Source organism: Carcharhinus amblyrhynchos, chromosome 24, assembly GCF_965287045.1.
Source record: "Carcharhinus amblyrhynchos chromosome 24, sCarAmb.v2.hapA, whole genome shotgun sequence".
In the NCBI taxonomy this organism is placed as follows: Eukaryota; Metazoa; Chordata; class Chondrichthyes; order Carcharhiniformes; family Carcharhinidae; genus Carcharhinus; species Carcharhinus amblyrhynchos.
This window is the reverse complement of record NC_137347.1, coordinates 14,857,192-14,876,950: the sequence shown is the minus strand read 5'-3', so window position 1 is coordinate 14,876,950 and position 19,759 is coordinate 14,857,192. Positions and strand designations below refer to the sequence as shown.

The 19,759-nt window shown below is 42.1% G+C and overlaps 1 protein-coding gene across 1 annotated transcript in view; it reads right to left on the bottom strand.

The window, feature by feature from the left end:
• csmd2 (CUB and Sushi multiple domains 2) overlaps nt 1–19,759 on the bottom strand; it is a 1,720,603-nt gene that overhangs the window by 562,339 nt on the left and 1,138,505 nt on the right. The gene's annotated exons all lie outside the window — the stretch shown is intronic.

Genomic DNA, 19,759 nt, shown 5'->3' with positions numbered 1-19,759 from the left:
GCCTCATCTGAATCATATGGACCAGTTCAGATGAAAATCTAGTTTCTGTGTTCCACTTGACCTACAATTCAATGTGAGGTGGCATTGATGCACAATGCATTATTCTCCCCTTCAGTTTCATGGGCATAAAGCCACAGGGGAAATTCTTTGCCCTTTCAGGTGATTTATATGGCGATTTTTCTTCGATAAAAGTCACGACAGCTAAAGGTCAGACCTTTGTATATTAAAAAATACTACAGGAATTTGCAAACGTGACACTTGGAATATATCACGTGTCTCAGAACTGATCTGCTATAATCATGGGCCTCTCACTACATCACTCAAGATGGATCAGATGATTACCTGTTTGGAAACAAAAGAAGTGGTTGAAGCAAAGAGCAAAAGACCGTAAGGTCATAAGATATAGGAGTAGGATTACGCCATTTGGCCCATTGAGTCTGTTCTACCATTCAATCATGGCTGATACGCTCTTCATCCCATTCTCCCATTCTCATTGTGTCAAAGTGTTTTTTTTCTCACACCTCATTTGCTTCTTCGCAAATCAATTTAAATCTGTATCCTCTCATTCCTGATCCATTTTTGAGTGGGAATAGTTTCTCCCTGAATTCTGTCCAGTCTCCTCATGATTTCAAGCAACTCGATCAAATCTCCTCTTAGCCTTCTCCCCAAGGAGAGCAGTCTGAACCTCTCCAATCTATCCTCATAACTTAAGTTTCTCATCCCTGGAACTATCGTGGAAGTGCTGGTTGGATGCATTGGCCGTGCTAAATTCTCCTCTAGTATATTCAAATAAGCACCGGAGTGTGGCAACGAGGGGATTTTCACAGTAACTTCATTGCAGTGCTAATGTAAGCCTACTTGTGATACATATAAAGACGAAGTTTATTTATTATTTGCAGTAGGCTGCAATGAAGTTACTGTGAAAATCCACATGATGCCATACTCCTGTGCCTGTTCAGGTACGCTGAGGGAGATTTTAGCATCGCCAATGCATCTAACCAGCATGTCTTTTGAACTGTGAGAGGAAACCAGAGCACCAAATGAAACCCACGCAGACACGGGAGAATGTGCAAACTCCACTCAGACAGTGACCCACGCTGGAAATCGAACCCAGGTCCCTGGCACTGTGAAGAAGCAGTGCTAATTACTGTGCCACCCCACAATAACTTATTTCCAATTCTCTGTTCGGTGGCAATGATGCACTATGCATTATTCTGCTCTTCAATTTCAATTTCAACTTCAGGGCATTTGGGCCTATAGAATCAGTCAATATTGGCTGAAAATCCCCAGTGCTTTGCCTTTGTTGAAATTTGCAACTCATGTTCGATGTTTTAGGCAAAGTAGTAGGCTTATATGGTTAAAACCTCTTGGGGAATATTTCCAACTGTCTATAACAATGTTAATTTTTTTTGTTATTTATTGAATTCTTTTTATATAATAGTGCATTTTATATCGGTTGTTTTCATCTGCATTTCTAACTTTGTACTGTGTGCAAAAATTGAATGGGTGGAATTCTCCAATCTATCCACACACGCCCCACTGCCAGCAAGAATGAAGAATTTAACGCTTAGCTAAAACTCCATTCACTGCAGCGGCACCGGAGATTCCCAGTCGCGGATGAGGTCGGAAGTTTTTGGTGAATAAGTTAATTGGTCAATTTATAATACTTGCTAATTAGCTCTGAAAAAAAGCAAGGAATTTGCTCATTTTACCTTATTTGTTATTGAAACTTGTTTGTTCAGATTAGTCAAACATTAAAACTTTGCCTTACATTTTGGTAATGTTTTGAACTGTACTCAAATGGCAGTGGGTGCTACAATTAGTCTGGACACCCCAGAATACATAAAAGGATATTAGCCAGGTTTTGGGCATGGTATCATAGAATCATACAGTGCAGAAGGAAGCCATTTGGCCCATCAAGATCACAACCCAGCCTAGCCCTATCCCCATAAACCCATGCATTTAGCCTAGTTTATTTAGTATGGCCAATCCATGTAACCAGCACAACTTTGGATTGTGGGAGGAAATCGAAAGAAATACATGCAGAATGTGCAAACCACACACAGATAGTGGTCCATGCTGGAATCGAATGCATAATCCTGGTGCTGTGAGGCAGCAGTGCTAACCCGTGTGCCACCATGCCACCCCGAATGACTAGATGTCTGGTCCCATCTCTCCCCAAATGAATAGATAGCAGACACTATGGGATGCCAGCTCCAGATTCCAGCTGGCATACTCGCTATGAGTTCAGGTCTACTGTGCAAGCTATTTATATTCATTGGTGAGGAGTAATTATTTGGGAACGATAATGGAGGGAGTGATCAGGACTTGTAGAATGCCACCACAGCTTTGTTCAAAACCTTCTGTAGAAAGTGGAAAAAAAGAATGGTCAAGTAGCAAAGAAAGAAAATTGTACTGATTTTCCTGAACATTCTTCTAAAATAAAAACGAATGGCCACTGTAAGCATGAGCTGATCCAATGTCCCAGCCTCAGACAGGACTGACATGTGTCCTTTAACATGAAATCAAGAAAGATTATGCATGTTGATGAGATTCCTCTGGCAAGAAAGGCAACAGAATGGAATTGTTAAAAGCTGTTTTGGAAAATGCAAGGAGCACAGTTTCAAGAGGAAACAAGACACATGAGGTTGAGGGAAAATGACAAAGTATTGGCAACAGCATTACAAATTGAAAAAAATAATGCAAATTTAGAATTCAAGAATAATTATTCTGCCAAGAATGGAACACCTGATCAGGCTTGTTTTTAAGCAAGCAAACGCACCTGCATACTTATTTTCAGCTACAGCACAGCCCTCGATCAATCAATCAATATCAGTTAGTCACAAAGGACTTTTATGGGCAAAAACAAGACAGCCAGCATGAGCAGGGAAGAGCTGAATGGAATCCAACAGACTCACACCAAAGTCCTGTCACAGAGTTGCAGCAAATCAGCAAGTAACGATCAAGGTGAAGCTGTTTGCTCTGACAGTAGTTCAACCCTGAGAACTCCCACATCTTGATCTCAGGGCGCCTTGGGATATCTCTGAGTCAGTAGCTTTATACCAAGCATCCGTTTGTCAATCTCCTGTCGTTTTGTACCGAGAGGACTCAGTACATGGGTTCCTTAACCTTCACAGCATTGTGTATGAGCTCACTCTCCGCTATTTTTGATCAAAGTACTGCTGTGATCTTGTCAGAACAACCTGAGGAAACGTTTTGTATTCTTAAAGTTGTGCTTTAGCAAGTGCTGCCAGGCCAACCTTGCTTTTAGTTATAAGTTTATTTTTCAATGTCAACAGTAGGCTTACATTAACACTGCAATGAAGTTACAGTGAAAATCCCCTAGTCGCCACACTCTAGTGTCTATTCAGGTACGCTGAGGGAGAATTTAGCATGGCCAATGCATCTAACCAGCACATCTTTCAGACTGTGGAAGGAAACCAGAGCACCCCCGAGCAAACTCGCGCAGACATAGGGAAAACTTGCAGACTCCACACAGGCAGTCACCAAAGCTGAAATTGAACCCGGGTCCCTCACGCTGTAAATTGAACCCAGGTCCCTGGTGCTGTGAGGCAGCAGTGCTAACTACTGTATCACCGTGCTGCCCAGTAATGTGTACGCAATTAATTCATACCTTGATGCACCCAGGTATGTTTCCCACATTATTCACAATAGATTTCATTATTGACATGTTTGTGTGCCCTTTCTTTCAAATGGTGTCACAGAGACACATGCTGATAAAATAAGGTTCAATATTATTCTTCAAAATAAGGTATTAAATGGAAAGTGCCAACACAGATTGCAAACTGATCAGAAGACAGAAAACGGGCAATTGTGATTAATGAATTTTTGTAGAGTGCAGTAATGTTAGATTTTGTAAAAATGGGTATAAGAGTGAAAGGGTAAACTAAACCTATACAATTCATCAGATAGATTGCAGTATGATTGGTATGTTACATTTCGGCTGTGTTACTTTAGAAAGGTGTCGAGACCATGAATAGTGCAGAAGAGACACATGAGGAGATAACATTTTTCTTTTATTTATCCTTTAGATGAGTGTCACTCTCGTAAGGCTAACATTTATTGTCCATCCCTTAATGTCCTTAAGAAGGTGGTGATGAGCCACCACCTTGGCCACTACAATTATTGTGGTGCAGGTACTTTCACAGTGCTGTTAGGCAGAGAGTTCCATCATTCTGACCAAGCAACAGTCAATATATTTCCAAGTCAGGATGGGATAGACTTAGATGGGAACTTGAAGATGGTGGTGTCCCCACGCAAATTCTGCCTGTCACCTTCCAGGTAGTACAGGTCCCGGGTTTGGAAGATGCTGTCAAAGGAACCTTGGTGAATTGCTACAGTGCATCTTGTCACTGTGTGTCAATGATGGGAGGAATGAATGTTTAAGGTGGTGGGTGGGATGTCAGTCAAGTGGGCTGCTTTGTTCTGAATGGTATCATGTTTCATGAGTTGGAGGTGTATTTCATCGAGGCAAGTGAACAATATCCCATCAGACTCCTGACTTGCACCTTGTAGATGCTGGACAGGTTTTTGGGGAGTTAGGAAGTGAGTTTTTGCCACAGAATTGCCAATCTCTGACTTGCTTTTCCAACTACAGCATTTATAATGCAGATCCAGTTAGGTTTCTGGTAAATGGGAACCTAGATTTTATTGGGGTTATTGTCAGTGATGATAATACAATTGAATTTTAAGGGGAGTTATAACAATATTAGGCTGGAACTGAAGAATGTAGATTGGGGGTAAATGTTTGAGGGCAAATCAACATCTGGCATGTGGGAGGCTTTCAAGTGCAAGTTGATAGGGATTCAGGACTGGCACAGTTTTGGGAACCTTGGATAACGAGAGATATTGTGAGCCTAGTCAAAGAGAAAAAGGAAACATTTATCAAAGCTAGGAGGCTGGGAACACACAAAGCAAATGTGGAATACAAGGAAAGTAGAAAGAAACTTAAGCAAGGAGTAAGTAGGTCACAAAAAAGTATTGGTCAGCAGGATTAAATACCAAGACTTTTTATACATGCATAAAGAGCAAGAGGGTAGCCCACTCAAGAACAAGGGAGGGAATCTATGCATGGAGCCAAAGGAAATGGGTGAGATATTAAATGAGTACTTTGCATCAGTATCCACCAAAGAGAAGGACTTGGTGGATGAGGAGTCTGGGAAAGGGTGTGTAGATAGTTTGAGTCATGTTGAATTAAAAAGGCAGTGGTATTGGGAATCTTGAGAAACATTAAGGTCGACAAGTCCCCAGGACCTGATGGAATATACCCCAGAATACTGAGAGAGGCAAGGGAGGAAATTGCTGGGGCCTTGAGAGAAATGTTTATATCCTCACTGGCTACAGGGGAGGTCCCAGAGGATTGGAGAATAGCCAATATTTGTTTAAGGAGGGTAGAAAAAATAATCCAGGTAATGGTAGGCTGGTGAGCCTTAGATCAATAGTAGGGAAATTATTGGAGAGGAATCTTCGAGACAGGATTTATTCCCACATGGAAATAAGTGAATGCATTAGAGAGGCAATATGGTTTTGTGAAGGGGAGGTCATGTCTCACGAACTTGATCAAGTTTTTCGAGGAAGTGACGAAGATGATTGATGAGGGTAGGGCAGTGGATATTGTCTACATGGACTTCAGTAAGGTCCTTTGACCTTTGATAAGTTCCTTCATGGCAGACTGGTGCAGAAGGTGAAGTCGCATGGGATCAGAAGTAAGCTGGTGAGGTGGATACAAAACTGGCTCAGTTAGAGGAGACAGAGGGTAGCAGCGGAAGGGTGCATTTCTGAATGGAGGGCTATGACAAGTGGTGTTCCCCAGGGATCAGTGCTGGGACCTTTGCTGTTTGTAATATATATAAATGATTTGAAAGAAAATGTAACTGGATTGATTAGTAAGTTTGCAGGCAACACAAAGGTTGGTGGGTTTGCAGATAGCACTGAGGGCCATCAGACGATACAGCAGGATATAGATCGGTTGGAGACTTGGGTGGAAAGATGGCAGATGGAGTTTAATCTAGGCAAATGTGAGGTAATGCATTTTTCAAGGTCTAATACAGATAGGAAATATACAGTAAATGGCAGAAACTTTAAGAGTATTGATAGGCAAAGGGAGCTGGGTGGACAGGTACACAGGTCACTGAAAGTGGCAATGCAGTTGGAGAAGGTAGTCAAGGGGGCATACAGCACGCTTGCTTTCATTGGCTGGGACATTGTGTTTAAAAATTGGCAAGTCATGTTGCAGCTTTATAGAAACTTAGTTAGGCCGCACTTGGAAGCTAGTGTTCAATTCTGGTCGCCACAATACCAGGAGGATATAGAGGCTTTGGAGAGGGTACAGAAAAGATTTATCAGGATGTTCCTGGTATGGAGGGCATTACTATGAAGAGAGGTTGGAGAAACTCGATTTGTTTTCACTGGAACGACAGAGGTTGAGGGGCGACCTAATGAAAGTCTACAAGATTATGAGTGGCATGGACAGTGTGGAAAAGTCAATTACTAGGGGGCACAGGTTTAAGATGCGTGGGGCAAGGTTTAAAGGAGATGTACGAGGCAGATTTTTTTTTGACACAGAGAGTTGTGGGTGCCTGGAACTTGTTGCTTGGGGAGGTAATGGAAGTAGATACGGTAGTGTCTTTTAAGGGGCATCTTGACAAATACATGAATAGGATGAGAATAGGGGGATATGGTCCCCGGAAGGGTAGGGGCTTTAGTTAAGTCGGGCCGCATGGTCAGTGCAGGCTTGGAGTGCTGAAGGGCCTGTTCCTGTGCTGTAATTGTTTTTGTTCTTTGTCCACTTGAGTTAGTTAGATAATCTCTCATTGGAGATTTGGAGTTGGTCATTGCCTGGCATTTGCATGTGTTATTGTGGCATTGCCTGTTTCAGTATCTGAGGAACTGCAAATATTACTGAGAATCACAATCATCAGCAAACATCCCTACTTCTAACTTCTTTTGGAGTTAAAGTCATTAATGAAGTAGTTCAAGATGGTTGGGTCGAGATGGCGACCCTGAGAAACTCCTGCAGCAATGTCCTGGGATTAAATTGTTGGTCTCCAACAACTACATGAACCTTCCTCTATGTTAGATATGGCTCCAAACCAGTGGAGAACTTTCCCAGATTCCCACTGACTTCAAGTTTCCTGGGGATCCTTGACACCCCTCTCAGACAAATGCTGCCTTGATGTCAGCAGCTCCATGCTTGGACCAAGGCTATATATGAGATCAGGGCTGAATGGCCCTGGAAGATGCTGGACTTTAGCACGGTGGCACAGTGGTTAGCACTGCTGCTTCACAGTGCTAGGAACCCGGGTTAACTGTGAAAAGTTTGCATGTACTCTTTATGTCTGCATAGGTTTCCTTCAGATGTTCCAGTTTCCTTCCACAGTCCAAGATATGAAAGTTCAATGGATTGACCATGCTAAATTGTCCCTTCACGTCCCAGGATATATAGGTTAGGGGGATTAGTGAGGTAAATGCATGAGGTTACAGGGATAGGGCAGGAGGTGGACCTAGGTAAGATGTTCTGTTGGAGAATTGGTGTAGACTCGATGGGCCAAATGACCTCCTTCTGTATTGTAGGAATTCTATGAGGAGAGATTGAATAAATATAGACTCTTTTCATTAGAATAAAGAAGGTTAAGATGTTTAATAGGATTTTCAAAACTTTAAGAGATTTTGATAAGGTAAAAAATAACATTTCCACTGGTCCGTAGGTTGGTGAGTAGAGATCACACATTTCAGATTGTCACAAAAAATGAAACTTGAAGTTAGGAAATGTTATTTATGCAAATGTTTGTTTGGATATGGAATGCACTGCCAGAAAGAATTCTGCAAGCAGAATCTATTGTAGCTTTTAAAAGGGAAATGGATAAATGTATGAGAAATATATGTTATAAGAGACCTGGGGAATGACACAGAGCCCTTTCAGAGAGCTAGCAGAGATTCTAGGCTGAATGCCCTCCTTCTGTGCAGTAATAAGTGTGAGGTTTGGAAGCAAAAACAAGGTAGATTACTACCGGAATGGCTACAAATTGGGAGAGGAGAGTGCGTAGTGGGACCTGGGTATCCTTGCACACCAGTCACTGAAGGCAAGCACACAGGTGCAGCAGACGGTAAAGAAGGCAAATGGCATGTTGGCCTTCATTGCGAGAGGTTTTGAGTACATGAGCAGGGATGTGTTGTTGCAGTTGTACAGGGCTTTGGTAAGGCCACACCTCGAATGTTGTGTGCAGTTTTGGTCTCCATTTCTGAGGAAAGATGTCTTGCTTTCGAGGGAGTGCAGCAAAGGTTTACCAGGCCAGTTCTGAGGATGGCAGGACTGATGTATAAGGAGAGATTGACTCATTTAGGATTGTTTTCGCTGGAGTTCAGTCTAATGAAAGGGGATCTCATAGAGATTTATAAAATTCTAATAGGACTAGACAGGGTAGCTGCAGGAAGGATATTCCCGATGGTGGGGGAGTCTGGTCCAGAACCAGGGCTCACAGTCTGAGGTTTCAGGGTAGGATGGAGGTGAGGAGACATTTCTTTACCCAAAGAGTAATAAGCCTGTGGAATTCATTATTACAGGAAGTAGTTGATACCAAAACATTGAATGTATTCAAGATGGAGCTAGATACAGCATGTGGGGTAAATGGGATCAAAGGTTATGGGGAGAAAGCAGGATTAGGCTATTGAGTTGGATGATCAGCCATGATCGTAAAGAATGGCAGAGCAGGCTTGAAGGGTCAAATGGCCTCCTCCTGCTCCTATCTTCTATACTTCAATGTAATATTCTACAACCCCCTCCTTTACAATGAACTATTCCAAATATGTGCTCGTTCTCTGCCCCACCCACATGCATAGCTTTTTAGAGTTTGGTTATGTTGAACCCTATCACCTTAACCTGGCATGATGCATTCAAGTCTAGAACTGTTGAATGCAGATTGAATACTGTTGGACTAAACCAAAATGGTAGTTCCTCTCACAGCCCAAAGATGTGTAGGTTAAGTGGACTGTCCATGTTAAGTTGCCCTTTAGTGTCCGAATACGTGTAGGTTAGGGGGATTAGTCATGATAAATGCACAGGGGTAGTGCAGGTGGGGTTGGGGTTGTGGCGGGGGGTTGGGGGGGCGGTGGTGGGGTAGTGGTCTTGTCCTGGGTTAGATGCTCCTTCAGAGAGTCAGACTTCTGCACTGTAAGGATTCTATGATCTTGTTCGTGATTCTTTAAAAAGCAATTTTGATGGTAATTAAGATTTATTCACCTGTGAGACAGAACAGTATGTAACCTGGATTCAGTTTCGAAATGAGGTAAATTCCCACATGAAACACTAAGAGAGCAGGACCATGACACACTCAAGGGATAACCAAAGGATTTTTTGTCATCTACAACTATACAATGTTACTGGTCAGACGCATTTCAAATTAATCTTCAGATAAATTGGGGAGTCATTTCAAACAGAAAAGGAAATACCCAAGACTGTACCTTCTGAAAGAAAAACAAATGCAGATTATTCCCTCGGGTGCAAAATCAGCATCTCCAGTACAAGTTGTGCTCATTTTGAAAAGTCTCCAGTGCTCCAACCCACATCTTAATTTCTGCTCAATGCTATTTGCATATCAATGATAAAAAAAAACTCTGTCATGGACCAGCATAAGTAGATAGAGTTTTAAAAATATAATTTAAATGAAATATTTTCAGAAATAACCCTTGATATACTCAAGGAGAATCATAACTCTGAATAAGCAGAGAATAATTTGATTACCTAAAAATAATTTGAAATCACAATATAATTCCATCACCTCTGAAAATGATTATTTCTTCAAAATACAAGGAATTCATTTCTAGTTATGCTCATGCAGAGGAGTCAGTTTTTTTTTTAAATTCATTCAAAACTTTCAAAATGGACACGGTGTCCTTGAGCCTAAAAAATCCAAGTTAATTATTAGAGTCTTTTCAAAATAAGCACAGTTAGCAGAAACATGCAGTGGTCAGCTTTTTGGCTGGGACTTTGTTTCTCGAGCAAGGTGCTTAAAAAACAAGCAGAACAGGTGATAAGAACTCAATTGACACCGAGTGCAACGTGCATTTAAATTTCAGCATTTTCTACACTGGCATTATCAATATTGGGCAAATGGTATTAGAACATAGAACATAGAACATTACAGCGCAGAACAGGCCCTTCGGCCCACGATGTTGCGCCGACCAGTTACAAAACAATGACCCACTAACCTAAACCAATCCCTTCTCGTCCATAAACCTATCCACAGATCTCTTAAACGCCCCCAAACTAGGCGCATTTACAACTGCAGCAGGCAGGGCATTCCAATCCCTCACCACCCTCTGGGTAAAGAACCTACCCCTGACATCCGTCCTATAACTACCATCCCTTAATTTAAAGCCATGCCCCCTCGTGCTAGATTTCTCCATCAGAGGAAAAAGGCTATTACTATCCACCCTATCTAAACCTCTAATCATCTTATATGTTTCAATAAGATCCCCTCTTAGCCGCCTTCTTTCCAGCGAAAACAACCCCAAATCCCTCAGCCTCTCCTCATAGGACCTCCCCTCCATACCAGGCAACATCCTGGTAAACCTCCTCTGCACCCTCTCCAAAGCCTCCACATCCTTCCTGTAATGTGGGGACCAGAACTGCACACAGTACTCCAAGTGCAGCCGCACCAGAGTTGTGTACAGTTGCAACATGACGCTGCGACTCCTAAATTCAATCCCCCTACCAATAAACGCCAAGACACCGTATGCCTTCTTAACAACCTTATCTACTTGACTCCCAATTTTCAGGGATCTATGTACACATACACCTAGATCCCTCTGCTCATCCACACTATTCAAAGTCCTCCCGTTAGCCCTATACTCGACACATCTGTTATTCCTACCAAAGTGAATTACCTCACATTTCTCCGCATTAAACTCCATCCGCCACCTCTCGGCCCAGCTCTGCAACCTGTCTAAGTCTTCCTGCAAACTATGACACCCTTCATCACTATCTATTGGAGTATTGGAGAGAAAAACACAGTTGAGAAGAAACTCCAAGCTTGGGTCTTTTAGCTTAATTCTGATCTTTTCGTTCCTGGGTTTGCAATGCTATGTATAAGTATGTAGGATATTTAAAATGTAATATACTGAAGTAAATAAGTATTCAGATATTTATTTTACCTGCATCATTCTGAATAAACCTAATGCAATTCAACCCAACATATGGAAAGTACAACATTGATCTCTTTGTTTAAAGGAGGATATAAATGCGTTCAAAGAAGTTCAGGGAATGTTTTTCAGGCTAACACGAGGAATGGGTGGGTTGTCTTCTGAGGCTTGTATCCACTGGATTGGATATCCAGTCTTGGACTGACAAGTGACAACTAACATTTGCACTACGCAAATGCCATGCAATAACCATCGCCATCAAGAAACACTCTGACCACTGCTCCTTTGGTGGCATGGTGACACAGTGATTAGCACTGCTGCCTCACAGCATGAGGGACCCAGGTTCGACTCCCGGCTTGGGTCACTGGCTGTGTGGATTTTGCACATTCTCCGTGTCTGCGTGGGTTTCCTCCGGGTACTCCGGTTTCCTCCCACAGTCCGAAGATATGCAGATTAGGTAAATTGACCGTGTTAAATTCTCCCTCAGTGTACCCAAGCAGGCGCCGGAGTGTGGCAACTGGGGGATTTTCACAGTGTCTCCATCGCAATGTGAATGTAAGTCTACTTATGACTAATAAATAAACTTCTTTGACATTCAGTGGTGTTACCTTCACTGAATCCTCCAATGTCAACCTCCTTGGGGTTACCATTGACCAGAAACTCAACTAGACTCCCCATATAAACCCAGTGGCTACAAGATCAGGTCAGAGGAATACTGCGGCCAGTAGCTCATCTCCTGACTCTCCAGCGTATGTCCACCATCTAAAAGGCACAAGTAGGGAATATGTTGGAATACTCCTCACTTGCCTGGATGGGTGCAGCTCCAACAACACTCAAGAAGCTTGACGCCATCCACAACAGAGCAGATTGGCAGCACATCTACAAATATTGAATCCTTCCACCACTGATGCTCGGTAGGAGCAGAATTTAATATCTACAAGATGCATTGCAGCAATTCACCAAAGATCCTTCAACAGCACCTTCCAAACTCAAGATTGCCTCCATTTAGAAGGATAGGGCAGCATATACACCACCTGCAAGTACCCCTCCAAACCATTCACCATCCTGACTTGGAAATATGTCACCATTCTTTCGCAGTCACTGGGTCAAGATCCTGGAATTCCCTTCCTAATAGCATTGTGGTCAACCCACAGCACGTGGACTGCAAGAATTCAAGAAGGCAGCTCACCTCCGCCTTCTCAAGGCCAACTAGGGATGGCCAATAAATGCTGGCGAGCCAGCGATGCCCATGTCCCACGAATGAATAAAAAAAAGTTTAAAAGACAACAGGCAACGCAATTGAAATCTTTAAGATCCTTCGGTGTCTTGACAGGGTGGATGTGGAGGTGATGTTACCTCTTGTGGAAGAACCCTAAGCTAGAGGTCACTGTTTGAAAATAAGGGATCATCCATTTAAGTCAGAAATGAGGAGAATTTTTTTGCTCTCAGAAGTTAGTGAGTCTTTGAAACATTCTTCCTCAAAAGGCCATGTAAGCAGAGTCTTTGACTACTTTTAAGGCAGAGATAAACTCTTAATAAACACGGGATTGAAAGGTTATGGGGAGTAGGTGGTAGGTCACTATCAGATCAGCCATTATCTTATTGAATGGTGGAGCAGGCTCACGGGCTGAGTGGCCAACTCCTTTCCCAACTTGCGTAATTGTATGTTAATATATTCAAAAGTAACCTTTATAAATAAGAAATGTTATGAATGGTAATCCTATGAATGAACTGAAGTTTCAGCATGCTACAGACTTGTTTTTATTGATTACAATTGTCTCTTTGGTGAGATGTAAAGATATACATTTGGAATTGAATGCCAATTTTAATTTAGCATTTCACTGCATAGCTGTATGTTCTCAAGCTTAAGAAGCATATTGCATTACTTAGGCTTGACACTTTTCTAGAAATGTGCAATGTCAAAGTCTAAAAAAAACTATTATTTAAATTTCTAATAGCGTATTCCACCCAAATAAAATTGTTGCATGACAGGAAAATACGGAATATTTCAAAATTAGGTAAATCCACAGTTTTATGAAAATACACAATACAATTGACGTTGAGACATACAGGTGTAATTGGTTTTGAGGTCTCTTTTCAGAAAGCATTTGCACTGCTGTTTGCTAAATCTATACTGCTTATAAACCTCGGTAGCATTTAATACCTCTTTGACCTGAATTCATACTTGGATTTCTGACAGAATCCATCCAAAGGAATATTGGGTCTCTGCTAAGGGAGGTAATGCTGTGACAGTGTAATGCATTACTCAGCCTGTATTGAGAACATTTTGTTCAAATCCATCATTCAAACTTGTAGATTGAGAAGGAGATTTGGGGAAGATTGTTAGGTCAGCACGATGATTGATTCTGAGGCTCACCTCAAAAAGCCATGAAGAGTCACTAAAGGAGCTTAAAAAGATATGGTGGTTTCCAGATGCGATACGATCTGCAGAACAAGATTCAAAGACCAAGAAGCTATTTATTATTATTTTGTTTGTACAAGAGGACGTTTTGGTTTTGGGGAAGACGATCTTTATTACTCTTGAGGAAGCTCGCCAATCTTTTGACATTAACTCCTACTTTCACCACAATATTCAGCATTAAACAGGAAACATCTCTTAATACAAACACATTTGTCAATTGAATCATGCCCTAATGGAAAAACTATGTTTTTTTTTCAAATGAGTTCACAGCGACACGGTGGTACAGTGATTAGCATTGCTGCCTCACAGCGCCAAGGATCCGGGTTCAATTCCCAGCTTGGGTCATTGTCTTTGTGGAGTTTGTACATTCTCCTCATGTCTACATGGCACCATGAATTTATTTGAAAGAAAACATTACTGTTCCATTAGGTCAAGATTCAATTGATAAAACTGTTCGTGTTAAGAGATGTTTTAAGAGAGATTTCCTGTTTATTCTTGAATATTGTGGTGAAAGTAGGAGACACAATCTTAAATCCACTGAACTTTTATGAGCAAGATTTTTATCAATGTGGTCTAGAAGGGATTTCAGATTAGCTAGAACCTCGAACAGTGCAGCACAGGAACAGGCACTTTGGCCCACAATGTTTTGCCGAACATGATGCCAAATTAAACTAACCCCATCAGCCTGCCATTGGTCCATATCCCTCTATTCCTTGCATATTCATGCGCTTATCTAAAAATGCTTATTGTATTTGTCCACATCACCATCGCTGGCAGAGTGTATTCCAGAACTGCTCCTGCCTTAGGGAGGTTCCCTCACTGTCAGGCCTTCAGTGCCTGATTGATGGACTGGGCATTGGGAAGAGGAGAGCTGTTAACAGCCACTCCCCTGTCCTTCCGTCTGAAAGCCCTGCATCCCTATCCAGCAACTCCCTCCATGCAGCCTGCATCCTGCTGCACTTTACCCATATCCAGGGCAATGATCCAGCCAGCAATCCTCTGGTTGAGCTCTGGAGTACTCCCAGCAGCAGCCACTGCTCCCAGAGGCCCTGCCAGCAATGGATAACCAACTGCCTGAAGGCACTTTAATAGAACTGGCTCTCTCCCGAGGAAGTGACACACGGCATTCACTGGCTCTCCACAGCCTTGTATGCCTTGGCATCGCAAGTGCACACATCTACATGCTTCTTAAATGTTATGAATGTCTCTGCCTCCACCATCCTTTCAGGCAGTGAGTTCCAGACTCCTACCATCTCTGAGTGAAAAAGGTTTTCCTCACATCTCCTCGAGCCCTTCTGTGCCTAATCTTAAATCTGTGGCCTCCTGATCCCTCCAACAAGGGAAAAGGTTTCTTCTTGTTTACTGTAGCTCTGCTCCTCACAATTTCATACATCTCAGTTAAGGCCCCCCAACCCCACCACCACCCAACCCCTCAGCCTCCTCTGAAATAAATTATGACATGATCTGCTTTTGAGGCCTTTATTGAGGGATAACTGTTCGGTGACTTTTTTTTGAAGAGAGTGTCATGTGGGATATTTTGTATCATCACATTTTATCTCACAGACGAGTTGGGCCTTGCTTAACTTTTCATCATGAAAAATGACACCCCTGGCAGGGCTGTACTATCTCATTACTCCGCCTAGATTATATATTCACTTGAACCTCCAACCTGTCTGACACAGGCGAAACATGATCTACTAATCCAAAATGGAAATGAAAATCAACTTAGCCACTGAGCCCCTTTATCAGTTATCAAATACAGAATTCTGGGATTTGACAATTTGTAATCATTGTGTGACAACATCACATGGATGCCTGGAACCAATTAAATAATACAAACTGATCCAGAAAATTGTCATGACATTTATTTTCACGTATCTTCTGATTCCTCCTCTCTCCCTCTTCTGTTTTGTCTTGTGTAGTGACATCCTAGCAGAATTATATACCTATGAATCTGCTCCAAGAACAATGGAGCCACAATTGCCAGCATAGGAGCTGACAGGCTGAATTTAAAATGCCCCAGCTAATGACGACAAGCATTCTGTATTCCTTCTTTCTGCATCACACCATCTATCTGTGCTGTCATCTTCAGGGATCTATGGACTTGTACACCAAAGTCATTTTGTTCCTCAGTACTCCCTCAGGACCCATCATTTGTTGTGAATACCCTACCCTTACTAGATCTGCCAAAATGCACCACCTCACACTTATCAGGATTAAATGCCATCTGCCATTGCTCTGGCCAATTTACCAGCTGATATGTAACCTAAGACTATCTTTCTTGCGATCAACAATACCACCAACCTTTGCGTCATTTGCAAACTTATTCATTATACCTTTTCAAAAAACTCAATTGATTTGGTTAAACAGGATCTCCCACCATCAAATCCGTGCTGACTATTCTTGAACTATCCCTGCCTTTCCAAGTGTTGATTATGCCTGTCCCTCAGAATTTTTTCCAATGATCTCCCTACCATTGATGCTAGACTGATGGTTAAAAAAAAATCCTGAAAGAGGAACTAACAAGGTTAGCACTTGGAGGAAAATTACAAATTGTCTCAGAGCCAGCAACACCACTGCTAAGTGTTTTAGGCTTATTTTCTGGACCATTTGAGAGAGTCTGTATATGATGTGTTCTAAGGTATTTGCCAACACAAAACTTTCAACGTACAAATAAATTGGATCATTAAAGCATTGACATATCCATCCTGGACAAGGTAACACTTTTCCATTTCTGGCTCCTGCTATTCTCACCAAACTGCCAAAACAAGGGACAGCGTGAACAGATTCCCCCATTCACTGCCCAGACACGAACAGAACCTCAGAAGCATATCCTCACACCAGCAGAATGAAACTTCTTCTGTTCCCTCACGGCAGGAATCCTCGTGCTTCCCTCAACAAGACTGACGATTAAACGCCAATTAGTTCCAAGTTGCGATTAGTGCTTTGCTATGGGCAGGGGCCCAATCAGTGGAAAGACACTCTCCGAGCAGACTTTGTTACGGATCCTCACAGCTGGCAGGGAATGGAGATCCTCAGTCCATCAGCCCAGGAGACACTCTTCAGAATCAAAGGTGACTTTTGCAGCGATAATTCACAATGCCCAGAAAATCATTGATCTAACTCCGATACATTACGGCCTCAGATTCAGAAATTAAGGGTTTCTTTTCAGTTTATTTATTATTGCCACAAGTAGGCTTACACTGAAATAAAATTACTGTGAAAATCTCCTTGTTGCCACATTCCAACGTCTGTTGGGGTACAATGTGGGAGAATGTAGCATGGTCAATGCACCTAACCAGCACGTCTTTCAGACTATGGGAGGAAACTGGAGTACCCAGAAGAAACCCACACAGACATTGACCCAAGCTGGGAATTGAACGCAGGTCCCTGGCGCTGTGAGGCAGCAGTGCTAACCACTGTGCCACTGCGCCGCTTGGATTAAGTTCTCTGTTTGTATTATGCTCAATTGCAAATGGCGTTATTTCCTTTCTTCCACTTCAACAATTAGTAAAATAAAGCATCCTATTGAGGCTAATTTACAAAATGGTTAATACCAGAACTCCTACTGTAGAAACGCTGCATTTATTTTCCCCTAACAAGATCTGCTCCTGCTTTCAGATGGACTCAGGGGAATAGCATTAAAGCTCTTTGTAAACTACCTTGGCTTGTCACTGACTCAATGGAGGATTAAAAAGCAATACTGTTGATATGCAGTGAAACATTATTTTCTACTGTTCCCAAATGCAAGGCTGATGGTTTTAATGGGGCCGCATATTACACAAACTGCCTGCAGAAAACAATTCAATGTGGGAGCTTTTTTTCACAAATTCCTCAGCTGAAAAACAAAAGCAAAAATCACAGGCAGCCAGGCCAGCAACAAGCAAGGAGCTCTCTCTGATATAAAGAAATATAAACAGGTTGCATTATTACAAATGGATGGCATCGAAAAGCAGGCTGACAAATAACAAACCATAGAAGAATCATGGAATCCCTACAGTGCAGAAGGCGACCATTCGGCCCATCAAATCTGCACCAACTAAATCCCACCCAGACCCTATTCCTGCAGCCCCACATATTTACTCTGCCAACCCCCCTGACACTAGGGTCAATTTAGGATGATCAATCAACCTAACCAGCACATCTTTGGACGGTGGGAGGAAACTGGAGCACCCAGAGGAAACCCATGCAGACATGGGGAGAATGTACAACCTCCACACAGACAGTTACCCAAGGCCAGAATTGAACTCGGGTCCCTGGCGCTGTGAGGCAGCAGTGCTAACTACTAGGCCGCCCCTAACGTTTTAGCTCTTCTCTTTAAAAAAAAACAAATGTTTGGAAAGCGTGATGGCGAAGCACTGTTTAGCAATTAGACACATTTAATGGCTAGAACTCTACCGCCTCATCTGCCACAGAATCGGAGTGGGCGAGGGGTCAACAACGGAAATCTCCATTGACCTCAGATAGGAGTTTCCGGTCTCGCCTGAGCTCGGCTGTAAAATCTCAAGTGTCCCAGTGGCACCAGAGCAATCTGAAACTCTATGCAGAGTATTCCAATGCCTTTCCAGTGCAAATCAAGCAGCAATTACCTGACTGTAAAACTCAGTCATGACAATAGGAGTTAGTATTTGGCCCAGCATATCTGTTGTGCTGGCATTCTTTTCAACTGTCCACCATTTTCCCCATAAATATCCCATTTTCCAAATATCGATTTATCTCCCTTTTAAAGCAGAAAGATTTCCCATTCCATGACGCATTTACCCTATAAACAGTTAACCTCGTCAATCTACTTATTTCTGAAGAGCCCATTTCCCCAATGCTGTAAAATGAATCTGACAGCATAAAAGAATTGACAGGTTAAAAACGTAATATGCAGCAATGTGCTTCAATGCATTTTACCACTTTACTGATGGATGAAGTATCGAATCAATAAATTATTCTTACTGCACTAAAACAAAGGACGAAATACACAACAGCAACTGTAATTATTTGTTTATCATTTCCATTCAGAGAATGGAAATTCTCTTTTTGAAGTACTATTTTGTTTTCTCTGAGTTACAACAGAAAATGCCTCATTCAACAACCAATTTTAAGGATAAAATATTCTTGATAATTGTCAGCAGCAGAGATAAAGCAATCTTTTTGCTTCATATTTATGTTAAAAATTTCCCAGATTCCCTAATGTTTATTTTTAGCGTGAACAATAAGTGACTGACAAACTTCTAATCTCAGGGGAAATTCAGTTTATCCAAACTGCTCTCATAAATTGACCCTTCATGTCCTTATATCACGTTGGGGAATGACATTGCACACCCCACACCTCCAATTTACGTCCCAAATCAACCTAATGTAGGCCTATTTATCTCTGTATAATTGAAGCTTTAATTTGCCCTTCGTATTCCACATCTATGGGGACGACATGGTGGCAAGCACTGCTGCCTCATAACATTAGGGACCTGGGTTCGATTCCCAGCTTGGGTCACTGTCTGTGCGGAGTCTGCACATTCTCCCCATGTCTGCGTGGGTTTCCTCTCAGTCCAAAAGTGTTGGTTAAGTGCATTCCATGTTAAGTTCTTCCTCAGTGTACCCGAACAGGCGCCATAGGGTGATGACTAAGGGATTTTCGCAGTAACTTCGTTTCAGTGTTAATGTAAGCCGATTTGTGACACTAATTAGTAAACATCATAATTTCAGTTAAAGATTTCATTCCTTTACCTTTCGTTGCTGTGTATCAGTTTATGCAATTTGTGATACCTACATCTCTTCTCCTCTATAGCCCCTGGTCTTTCCTCACTCCTCTAAATTACATTTCTTGGCTCCGAAATGGATCACATCACATTCCTCCGCACTGAGTTCAATTTTATTGCCCCTTCAATTATTATCCTGTCTCTGTCTCTTTATGAATTTCAGCTTCCATCTACTTAATGTGCTCTTCCTCCTAACATGGGGATACTGTGCTCCACCCCTTCAACAATTGATATGCGTAGAGAAAAGCTGACAGATCACGAGGGAATGAAACTTCCAGATCCTGTCATTCAGAGCACATTCACTTTATCCACCCTTTCCTGTTCATCAAGATTGCCGGTGCGGTGAAATCAAACAGCACATTGTTGCAAGTTGCTTGTGGGGCATATAAATAGTTGGAACGCAGTGAAGGATGCCTTACTCAAAACAGTT